Source organism: Colobus angolensis, unplaced genomic scaffold, assembly GCF_000951035.1.
Source record: "Colobus angolensis palliatus isolate OR3802 unplaced genomic scaffold, Cang.pa_1.0 Scaffold322, whole genome shotgun sequence".
Classification (NCBI taxonomy): Eukaryota; Metazoa; Chordata; class Mammalia; order Primates; family Cercopithecidae; genus Colobus; species Colobus angolensis.
In genome coordinates, this window is record NW_012116511.1 from 2,499,997 (window position 1) to 2,510,358 (window position 10,362).

Genomic DNA, 10,362 nt, shown 5'->3' on the forward strand with positions numbered 1-10,362 from the left:
AAAAAAAAAAAAAAAAAAATTCTAATCCCTTATCATTGGGGTATAAACAACTGTAACTAACTAGTTTTAAGTCATATTTTTGAGATGTGAAATAGCAGAGATCTGCAGTTAAGTATGATGTGACAATTAAAAGAATATTAAAATTAAATTTCTATACAAAGTTATAAGTATCTATAGAAATTTTAGTACACACCAGCAAGAACTGTAGTTTTCTGATGCCTGGAATTTATTTAAATAACAACCTATTTCCTTAAGAAATAATATACCCTCTTTATTTTTATGCATTATGTACAATAAAAGAAAGAAGCACTGTGCAGTGATGTGGTTGAAAGGTTATTATTACTCCAATGACAGAAACAAAAGTATATTATCACTTGGATGATGTCAATGAAAGGGTATCATTACTTTTTCTGAAGAGAACATTCTGGTAAGTAAACACACAAGTACAGTATTTATTACATTTTATTCCACATGTGTCTCCAAGGAAATAAGAAAGAAATGCAATTAGTTTCTGATGGGGAAAAATATCGTTGGTTTCATTTGTTCAACAAAAATCTCTGAATCAATTATATTTTCATCAAATTGTCCTCCATACAGCATTCTATTTTGTCATTTACTTTATATTTCTCATACATATCTCTAAGTAATCTTGCTAGAAAGAGTGAAATGAAAAATTCAAATACTAAAAGAAAGTGCTTGAAACTTTCAATGTTAAATGCATTCGCAGCTATGTACATCAAATGGAATGTTGTCTATTACATCCTTGTAATCCTCTGGAAATAAACATGTTAGTCCAAGAAATGTCTAATTCAAAAGCACACTATGATACATAAATAAATAAATAAATCTTTGCAAAATTTTGGATTATTGTAAACTCAAATTAAGCCAAATTTTTTCTTAAACTACTTATTAGCTTCTTGAAAATCAGTGCTCATTGTTCTTTGCATTTGTCGAAGTGAACTGTCAAGTTTAGAGACTTTTAAATACTGTCACTAATGATACTATAGAAACAACAGATTATACCTGAAAGCGTATAATTGAAAAGCCAAATTATTTTTACATAAAAAAGGTAGCAGCTGAATTTTCATATATAATACTATTGTTTTTCTCACCAATTTTTTCTCCCCAAATCTGCAAAATACCAACCAAAAGAATTAAGAAAATACAAATCCCAGGCCAGGCACGGTGGCTCATGCCTGTAATCCCAGCACTTTGGGAGGCCGAGGCAGGCGGATCACGAGGTCAGGAGATCAAGACCATCTAGCTAACACGGTGAAACCCCGTCTCTCCTAAAAATACAAAAAATTAGCCAGGCATGGTGGCGGGCGCCTGTTGTCCCAGCTACTCGGGTGACTGGGTGACAGAGCGAGACTCCGTCAAAAAAAAAAAAAAAAAATTACAAACTCCAAAGCACTGCATGTCTTACCTCTATGGTCAACCTGGTATCTAGAATAAAATACGTAGTCTCTACACAGACAAAACTTTCACCAGGAAAGTCAAGGAAGATGGAGTTGGACACGCTAGCTAAGTGACATTTTCCAGTTGCCTATTGCTGTTGTCATTAAGTAGAGAAATCATCTACCGTGTAAAGAATGGTCAGGAAGAATCCATACTTTCATCCTGCAACCTTCTTCTGCTTACTGCTTGATTAGCACATTGATGGGTGGATCAGTATAGAATAATCAGCTTTATACTTCTTTAGTCCCCCTTTCTTTGAGATTTTTCCTTTCAGATTTCTCCCCGCTACATAACTGATAATTTTTCTGTTCTTTCGTTTTCCCTTCTTCTCAAAATATTGTTCTTGGCATTTTGATTTCCTTATCGTTTGTGGAGCGTAGTTCCCATTAGTTCTCAATTCTCCATAGCCGTTGTCTCTTTCTATTTCTGGAGAGATCTCTCTCCAGCTTTCTGCAAATGGATTGTCATTCACTCTAATCAAGAAAGGAATGAATTCTCAGTTTTTCTACCCAATACTTCAGGTACTATGAACCAAACAAGTATAATAAGAGCTAAATTTTCGAGGCGTATATGGCAGGAGACATGGTAATCACTGTGCATGTCTTAGCTCACTAATCTTCCCAGCTACTCTTTTGTTATTCTTATTTTACATACAAGGAAACACGTGTAGAGAGATGAAAGTCATTTTAACCTGTTCACACAGTTAATATAAGGCAAAGCTGAGATTTAAAACCTGAGCTATCTAAGCTATGCAACTGCTTCCACAACCATCACATCACTACTATTCATCAGTTTTTCTTCTAAGCCTATGTGAAGCTCAAAAATAATGCCTGGAGAATATGGACTTTGAAGTAAATGATGGTATCTTTTATTATTTAGAGTTTCAACGCATGAAGGGAAAGAAACAATGTTCTATTGAAAATGATTTAAATTAGCATTGGATCAAAGGACCTAAAATAAACAATTCTGTAGTCAAATTAAAATGAAAATAATAAACAACATTCTGGATTCCCATTGGCTACTACAGCACATGCTTAAAATACATAATATCTCTGCATCCCTAAATGCTGGGCTTGGGGAAGGCACTAAATTAAACCTTATCTCCCTCTTGAAGCTCTAAACAAGTTGGAAATAGAAGCAGGTATTAAAGAGATGGATGTCAAAATACCAGCATTGTTGTTAGAAATACTAAATTGAAGGATGCGGTTGAAGCCTATGACTTTATGGACTTCCTGGTTCTTCCCTCTAAGTATAGACCTTGAAACTCCTGACCTGAAGATATTTTAAGTCTTTGGGAACAGACTACCTCTCCCAGTTAGCTGGAAGCAGAATTCTGGCCTCATCTACTTCATGTGTTGTAAAGATAGAAGTCACATGTGTGAGTGGCTTTAAACAGCCAGGAACATGGAGTGATGGTGTTATAGACTCACCACTGACCATCAGCTAATCTTTTTCCCAATAGCAGGGTGGAGTAAGGAGAGGAGAGGACGAGTTCTTCCAGACAATTTGCATTATTTTTATACCTCCTTGAAATTCTTGTAAAGACTGTCAAGTATAAAACTGAAAATAATACATACATGTTTTTAATTTTTATGAGATGGGCTCTCACTATGTTGCCCAGGCTGTTCTCAAACTCCTGAGCTCAAGCAATCCTTCCACCTCAACTTTCCACAGTGCTGGGATTACATGAAAATAATATTTTAATGAATTGAAGAAAAAATTGTGTAGAATATATTGTTGTACGATAATATATCACATAATATATGTCATATAAAATATAATCTTTAAAAAGATACACAAATATGTATGTGTCTGTGCACAAACATATACATACATACCTTTTTTTCTGTTTTTTTTTTAGATGGAGTCTTGTTCTGTTGCCCAGGCTGGAGGGCAGTAGTGCAGTCTCGGCTCACTGCAAGCTCTGTCTCCTGGGTTAACGTCATTCTCCTGCCTCAGCCTCCCAAGTGGCTGGGACTACAGGGGCCCACCACCTCACCCGGCTAATTTTTTGTATTTTTAGGAGAGACGGGGTTTCACCGTGTTAGCCAGGATGGTCTCGATTTCCGGACCTCGTGATCTGCCCGTCTTGGCCTCCCAAAGTTCTAGGATTACAAGCTTGAGCCACCGTGCCGGGCCAATTTTTTTTTGTATTTTTAATAGAGACGCGGTTTCACCGTGTCAGCCAGGATGATCTCCATCTCTTGACCTCGTGACCCACCCACCTCGGCCTCCAAAAGTGCTGGGATTATAGGCGTCAGTCACTGCACCTGGCCTATGCGTACCTTTTAAAGAACACTTTAAAATAGGTTATTCCAGTTTACCAAATATTTATTTAATCACTGCAACTTCATGGCATCTAAATGGTGGGAAATAGCTATATACATCATTTCTACCTAAACATATCTGTTAGCAGGTATTAAACATCTAAAAAGGCATATACTATAGTAGCATAAAATTAATATAATAGTATCGATACACAAATTTTGCAATTCTCTGTCTTGTATATATACATTTTAATTATTTTACTAATACAAAGAAGATAATTTTCTTGTGACAGTATCAGCTGATGCTTTTAATTCCAGATGGCAGAATGAAGATGAATAGGTAGTATCTAAAAAGTTTTGACTTTATGTGAGGAAGACTTTTGCAGCAATTAAAGCCTACATTCAGCACACATATCCTAATAAGGACAAGCTTCTACATAAGCACAATATCATTATCAAAATTGTTAAAAATTAATAATAATTTCATGTCATCTAATTCAGTCCATATTAAAGTTTCCTCAATTTTCATCAAAATAAATTTATATCTTTAAAACAACTTCAGTATCCAAAGAAAAATTCTCATATTACAATAAAGATTACTTCTCTGAAATCATTTTTAATCTAGATAGTTCTTTTTTTTTTTCTTTAATAGCACACTTCTGCTGGCAGGAGTTTGTTGTTGTTGTTTAAGAGAATGAGTTCTCACTTATGTTGCCCAGGTTGGTCTGAAACTGGTCTTAAGTGATCCACCCACCTCTGCCTCCCTAAGTGTTAGGATTACAGGTGTGAGCCACCATGCCAAGCCTCTTACATTTTTATTTTCTCTTGACTTTCACTTTCTAAAAGAGCCAAATTAGTTGACTTAGAGAATGTCCCAAATCATGGATTTGTCTGATTGATGCATAATAGTACTACTTCATTTGTTTCTCTAATTCCTATACTTATTACATAAATGAGAAGTTGGGTAGATGTTTTATTTAGAATAAACATTTTTGGCAAGCATAGTTTGTTGGTAATGATTTACGTACTTTATATTGCCTAGCAGATGAGAAACAAAATATCAGGTTGTCCTATTATTAGCAATGTTAAGTTTGTCTACTTGGTTGTCAGATCTTTCTATCTTAAAGGTATTAATACATTTTCCCCTTTCCAATTAGTAAGCAATTTATGAAGTAACACTGTATTAGTCTGTTCTCATACTGCTATGAAGAAATACCTGAGACTGAGTAATTTATAAAGAAAAATGGTTTAATTGACTCACACTTCTACATGGCTGGAGAGGCCTCAGGAAACTTAAATCATGGAGGAAGGCACCTCTTCACAGGGTGGCAGGAGAGAAAAAATGCCAGCAGGGGAAATGCCAGACACATAAAACCATTAGATCTCGTGAGAACTCACTCACCCTTACGAGAATAGCATGCAGGAAGCCAACCTCATGATTCAACTACCTCCTGCTGGGTCCCTCCCACGACACATGGGATTACAATTCAAGATGAGATTTGGGTAAGGACACACCTAAACCATATCATTCCACCTCTGGCCCCTCCCAAATCTCATGTTCTCATGTTTTAAAACACAATAATGCCTTCCCAAAGGTCCCCCAAAGTTTTAACTCATTCTAGCATTAACCCAAAAGTCTGAGTTCAAAGTCTCATCTGAGATAAGGCAAATCCCTTCCACCTATGAGCCTGTAAAATAAAAAGAAAGTTAGTTACATCCTAGATAAAATGGGGTAGAGCCGTTGGGTAAATATATCCATTCCAGATGGGAGAAATTTGCCAAAACCAAAGGGCTACGGGCCCCATGCAAGTCTGAAATCAATAGGACAGTCATTAAACCTTAAAGTTCCAAAATGATCTCCTTTGACTCCATGTCTCATATCCAGGATATGCTGATGCAAGAGATGAGTTTCCATGGCCTTAGGCAGCTCTGCCCCTGTGGCTTAGTAGGGTACCACCCCCTCCTGGCTGCTTTCACAGGCTGGCGTTGAGTGTCTGTGACTTTTCCAGGCACATGGTGCAAGCTGCCAGTAGATCTACTATTCTAGGGTCTGGAGAATGGCGTTCCAGTTCTCATAGCTCCACTAGGCAGTGCCCCAGTGGGGACTCCGTGTGGAGGCTCCAAATCCACATTTCCCTTTCACATTGTCCTAACAGAGGTTCTCCATGAGGGCTCTACCCTTGCAGCACACCTCTGCCTGCACGTCCAGGGTTTTCTGTACATCCTCTGAAATCTTGGTGGTGATTCCCAAGCCTCAATTCTTGACTTCTGTGCACCCGCAGGCCTACAAGTAAGCTGTCAAGTCCTGGGGCTTGTACCCCTGAAGAAATGGCCCAAGCTGTACCTTGGTTCCTTTTAGCCACGGCTGGAACTGACACAGCTAGATTACAGGGCACCATGTCCCAAGGCTGCCAGGGGACGGGGCAGGGGGCACTTGGACCTGGCCCACAAAACCCTTTTTCTCTCCTAGGCCTCTGGGTCTGTGAAGCTAGGGGCTGCTGTGAAGGTCTCTGACATGCCCTGGTGACATTTTCCTCATTGTCTTGGTGATTAACATTTGGTTCCTTGTTATTTATGAAAATTTCTGCAGCAGGCTTGAATTCCCAGAAAATTGGTTTTTCTTTTCTATCGCATCATAAGGCTGCAAATTTTCCAAACATTTAAGCTCTGCTTCTTCTTGAATGCTTTGCTGCTTAGAAATTCCTTCCATCAGATACCCTAAATCATCTCTCTCAAGTTCAATGTTCCACAGATTTCTAGGGCAGGGGTAGAATGTTGCCAGTGTCTTTGCTAAAGCATAGCAAGAGTGACCTTTGCTCCAGTCCCCAATAAGTTCCTCATCTCCGTCTGAGACCACCTCAGCCTGGTCTTCATTGTCCATATCACTATCAGCATTTTGGTCAAAGCCATTCAACAAGTCTCTAAGAAGTTCCTAATTTTCCCACATATTCCTGTCTTCTGAGCCCTCCAAGTCTCCAGGAAGTTCCAAACTTTTCCATATTTTCCTTTCTTTTCCTGAGTTCTCCCAACTGTTTCAACCTCTGCCTGCTACTCAGTTCCAAAACCACTTCCACATTTTCAAGTATCGTTATAGCAGCACATCACTCTCTGTGGTGCCAATTTACTGCATTAGTCTGTTCTCATGCTACTATGATGAAATACCTGAGACTGGGTAATTTATCAATAATAGAAGTTTAATTGACTCATGGTTCCACATGGCTGGACAGGCCTCAGGAAACTTATAATCATGGTGGAAGGCACCTTTTCACAGGGCAGCAGGAGAGAGAATAAATGATAGCAGGGGAAATGCAAGATGCTTATAAAACCATCAGATCTCATGAGAACTCACTCACTATTGCAAGAACAGCATGGGGGAAACCGCCCCCATGATTCAATTAACCCCATCCAGTCCCTCCCACAACACATGGAATTACAATTCAAGATGAGATTTGGGTGGGCACACAGCCAAACCTTATCAAACATTGTATCCTTGTGAGACTACCGTGTTCCCCAACAATCTAATGGCCAAAAGTTCTAGCCTCTGTCCATGTTCTTGCCTAATCAAATGTTATACTGGAGCTGCAATAATGATTATTAAATATACATGTTTTCCCTACATTTATTAGTCTCTCATTTTTTTGAATATCTCTGTTGACTCATTTTTTTGTTTGTTTGTTTGTTTATTCAAATGTTTTGTGATCCTCAGTTTGACTGTTATTTATTCTCCATTTTTGATGTTCAAATTTTTCCAGATTAGACCAGCAGTGGCTCCTTCAATGTGATTTCTGAGTCGTTTTAACATGACTCCCTCCGTTAGTCTCTGAGTACTTCCTTGTTTATAACACCACAAAATAACTCAGATTTGATTGTTTTTTCTTGGCCATAACCTGTAATCAGCCATTTCTCCAAGGACTCTTGGTTCTTTTTAGAAATGACCTTCAGAAACCCAGATCTGGACTCTAGGTGTTTGACACTGGGATGTTATCACTTCCAGGACACTACTTCTTTATTAAAGGAGAAAGACAAAAATAAAGGAATTTAGTACCCACCTTAAAGAATTAGAAAATATATAGTAATGATATTACAAATATTTCAAGACTAGGAATCATAAAATTTAAAAATTCTTGTATCTAGGGAGATCAAAGCAAAACCAATGGTCAAACAATACAACTAGAAGAAATATTTGCAATTCAAATGACAAAACCCAATATCTATAACTCTGAATATATTTATATTCTGAAAAATAGACAAAACACCCAAAGGAAAAATTTATAAAGGGTTAAATTGAAGTTAACAATTGAGCAAATTCAGTCAACTAGCAAACATATAAAAATGCCCAAATTTGCTAGTCATGACAGGAATGCAAATGCCCAGTCACATTTTACCTTCTTAAAGGCAAACCTTTGAAAATGGATAGCTCCCTGACTTAACGTGAATATGGGAGAAAGGATGCCCACACATTTGAGAGAAAAGTGAATTATCACATACATTTCAGAAAGCAATCTGGTAACATAAATCAAAATAAGACCATATAAGCCTTTGAGCTAAAAATTTTACTCCTGGGCTTGAAACTGTAGAAATAAAAAGCACCCATAAAGGATCTATAAATGGGTACAAATGTGGTTATTGTTTTACTGGCTGTTGGGGGTGTGGAATAAACCTAGAAATAAATTGAATGCTCATCAGTGGGGGAATGCATACCATGAAAGAGTATGCAGCCATTAAAAATAATGATATGAATTATGGATGAATTTCAATGAAGTAATGTTGAATTAGAAAATCAAGATGCTGAAAAGTATATAGAGTCAGTTCCATTTTAATAAAATAAAAAAGACAAAATAAAACTCCTACATTGTTTATGTTTGTGGATACATATGTTTACACAAGCATGGCTTTTTTTTTTTTTTTTTACAAATCCACGTTTATTTATTGATTTTTCGTTAGTTTAAATCCTTGAGGGGTACAGCATCACTCGGATTCTGTGTCCAATGGCCTTAGCAGGAAGATTGCTTCGGAATTTGGCACGAACCATGCCACTGTTTCCATGGGCCCGAGTTACCTTTCCCCAGATGACTCTGGTTTTATTTGGTTTGCCGCCTGGAGTCACTGTGTTGTTCTTTGCTTTGTATACATAAGCACATCTCTTGCCCAAATAGAATTCTGTTTCATCTCGGGCATAAACACCTTCAATTTTAAGAAGAGCTGTGTGCTCCCTTTGGTTCTGGAGACCCTGCTTATAGCCTGCAAAAATGGCCTTGGACCACAGCCTTCCAGACATAGTTCCTTTCAGAAGTCCCGTTCCCAGCAGGCCTCCACAGGAACCAAGATGGCGGGAAGAGAACCAAGCATGGCTTTTAAAGACACCATTAAGATAAAGAAAAGACAAGCCTCAGGATGGGACAAAATATATGCCAATCATATCTAGGAAGTGGCTTGTATTCGGAATATAAAAAGAACTTTTACAATCCAAGAGGACAATAACCCAATTTGAAAATGAGCAAAAGATGTGGATATTTCATTGGAAAAGATATGCAAAAGCATATAAAAATATGTTCAACGTAAGTAACTATTGGGAAAATGGGTATTGAACCACAAGGTGACACCACAACACACCAACTAGAGTGATTATAATCAAAACAACTGACAATAAATATCAAGTGTTGGTAAGAGTGTAGAAAAACAAACCCTTTTATGTTGGTGGCAATGCACAATGGTACGTACACATTGGAAAAGTAGTAGCTTGGTAGTTTCTTTAAAAGCTAAGAATATACTTATCATATAGCCCAGAAAATTTTTTCCTAGGTTTCTACCCGAGAGAAATAAAAACATATGCTTACATAACACTTGTGTGTGAGAAATCATTATTCATAATCGCTTGTTCAGAACAATTCATAATAGGCAAATATGAGAAACAATGCAAACATCTATCAACTGATGACTGAATAAACAAAATATATCCAAACATGGAATGCTACTCATCAATAAAAGGAAAAAAGTACTAATACATGTGGCAAGTTAATAGTTCAAAAACATACAAATATAATTAGACACAAAAGACTGCATACTGTATGGTTCCTTTCATACAAAATTTCTAGAAAAGGCAAAATTATAGAGACAGAAAAATTAGTGGCTGTTGTTAGGGCTGCAGTGGGAGCAGGAATTAACTGCAAAGGGGCATGAGGGAAACTTCTTGGTAACTGAAATGTTATATAACTGAATTGTGGTGATGGTTGCACAATTATAAAAATATGCTAAATTTCATTGAACTGTACACTTAAAATGGGTGCATTTTATCATATGTAAATTATACCTCAAGAAAGCTTTTTAAAATATGAGAGAATACATAAACTACCGGGCAATAAGGTGGGCGTTTAGTGATGCTGGTAAATTGAAGGGAAGAAGGGTTGGAATAGCAATTTTAAAAAGAAAACTTGGAGATGACAAAATACATATCTTCAAAAATGAAGCGTTATAGCATACAAATTTCTCAAATATTTATCTGGGTTCATCAAATATTTTTGTTGGTGTTGATTGCTAACAAAAACTATGTGAATAACAGACATTTGATTAAGCAAAAAGGTATTATTAAAACTGAAAATACTAGTTTTTGAAATTCTCCCATTAAAGTGGACATTAA

General features: G+C 37.0%; 1 pseudogene across 1 annotated transcript in view; it reads right to left on the minus strand.

The window, feature by feature from the left end:
• The window catches only part of LOC105518605, a 14,520-nt pseudogene extending 5,458 nt beyond the window's left edge, over window positions 1-9,062 (minus strand). The window contains exon 1 of the transcript XR_001002856.1: window positions 8,638-9,062. The product of XR_001002856.1 is annotated as a 60S ribosomal protein L35a pseudogene (transcript). The remainder of the gene's footprint in view (window positions 1-8,637) is intronic.
• Window positions 9,063-10,362: the final 1,300 nt, after the last annotated feature.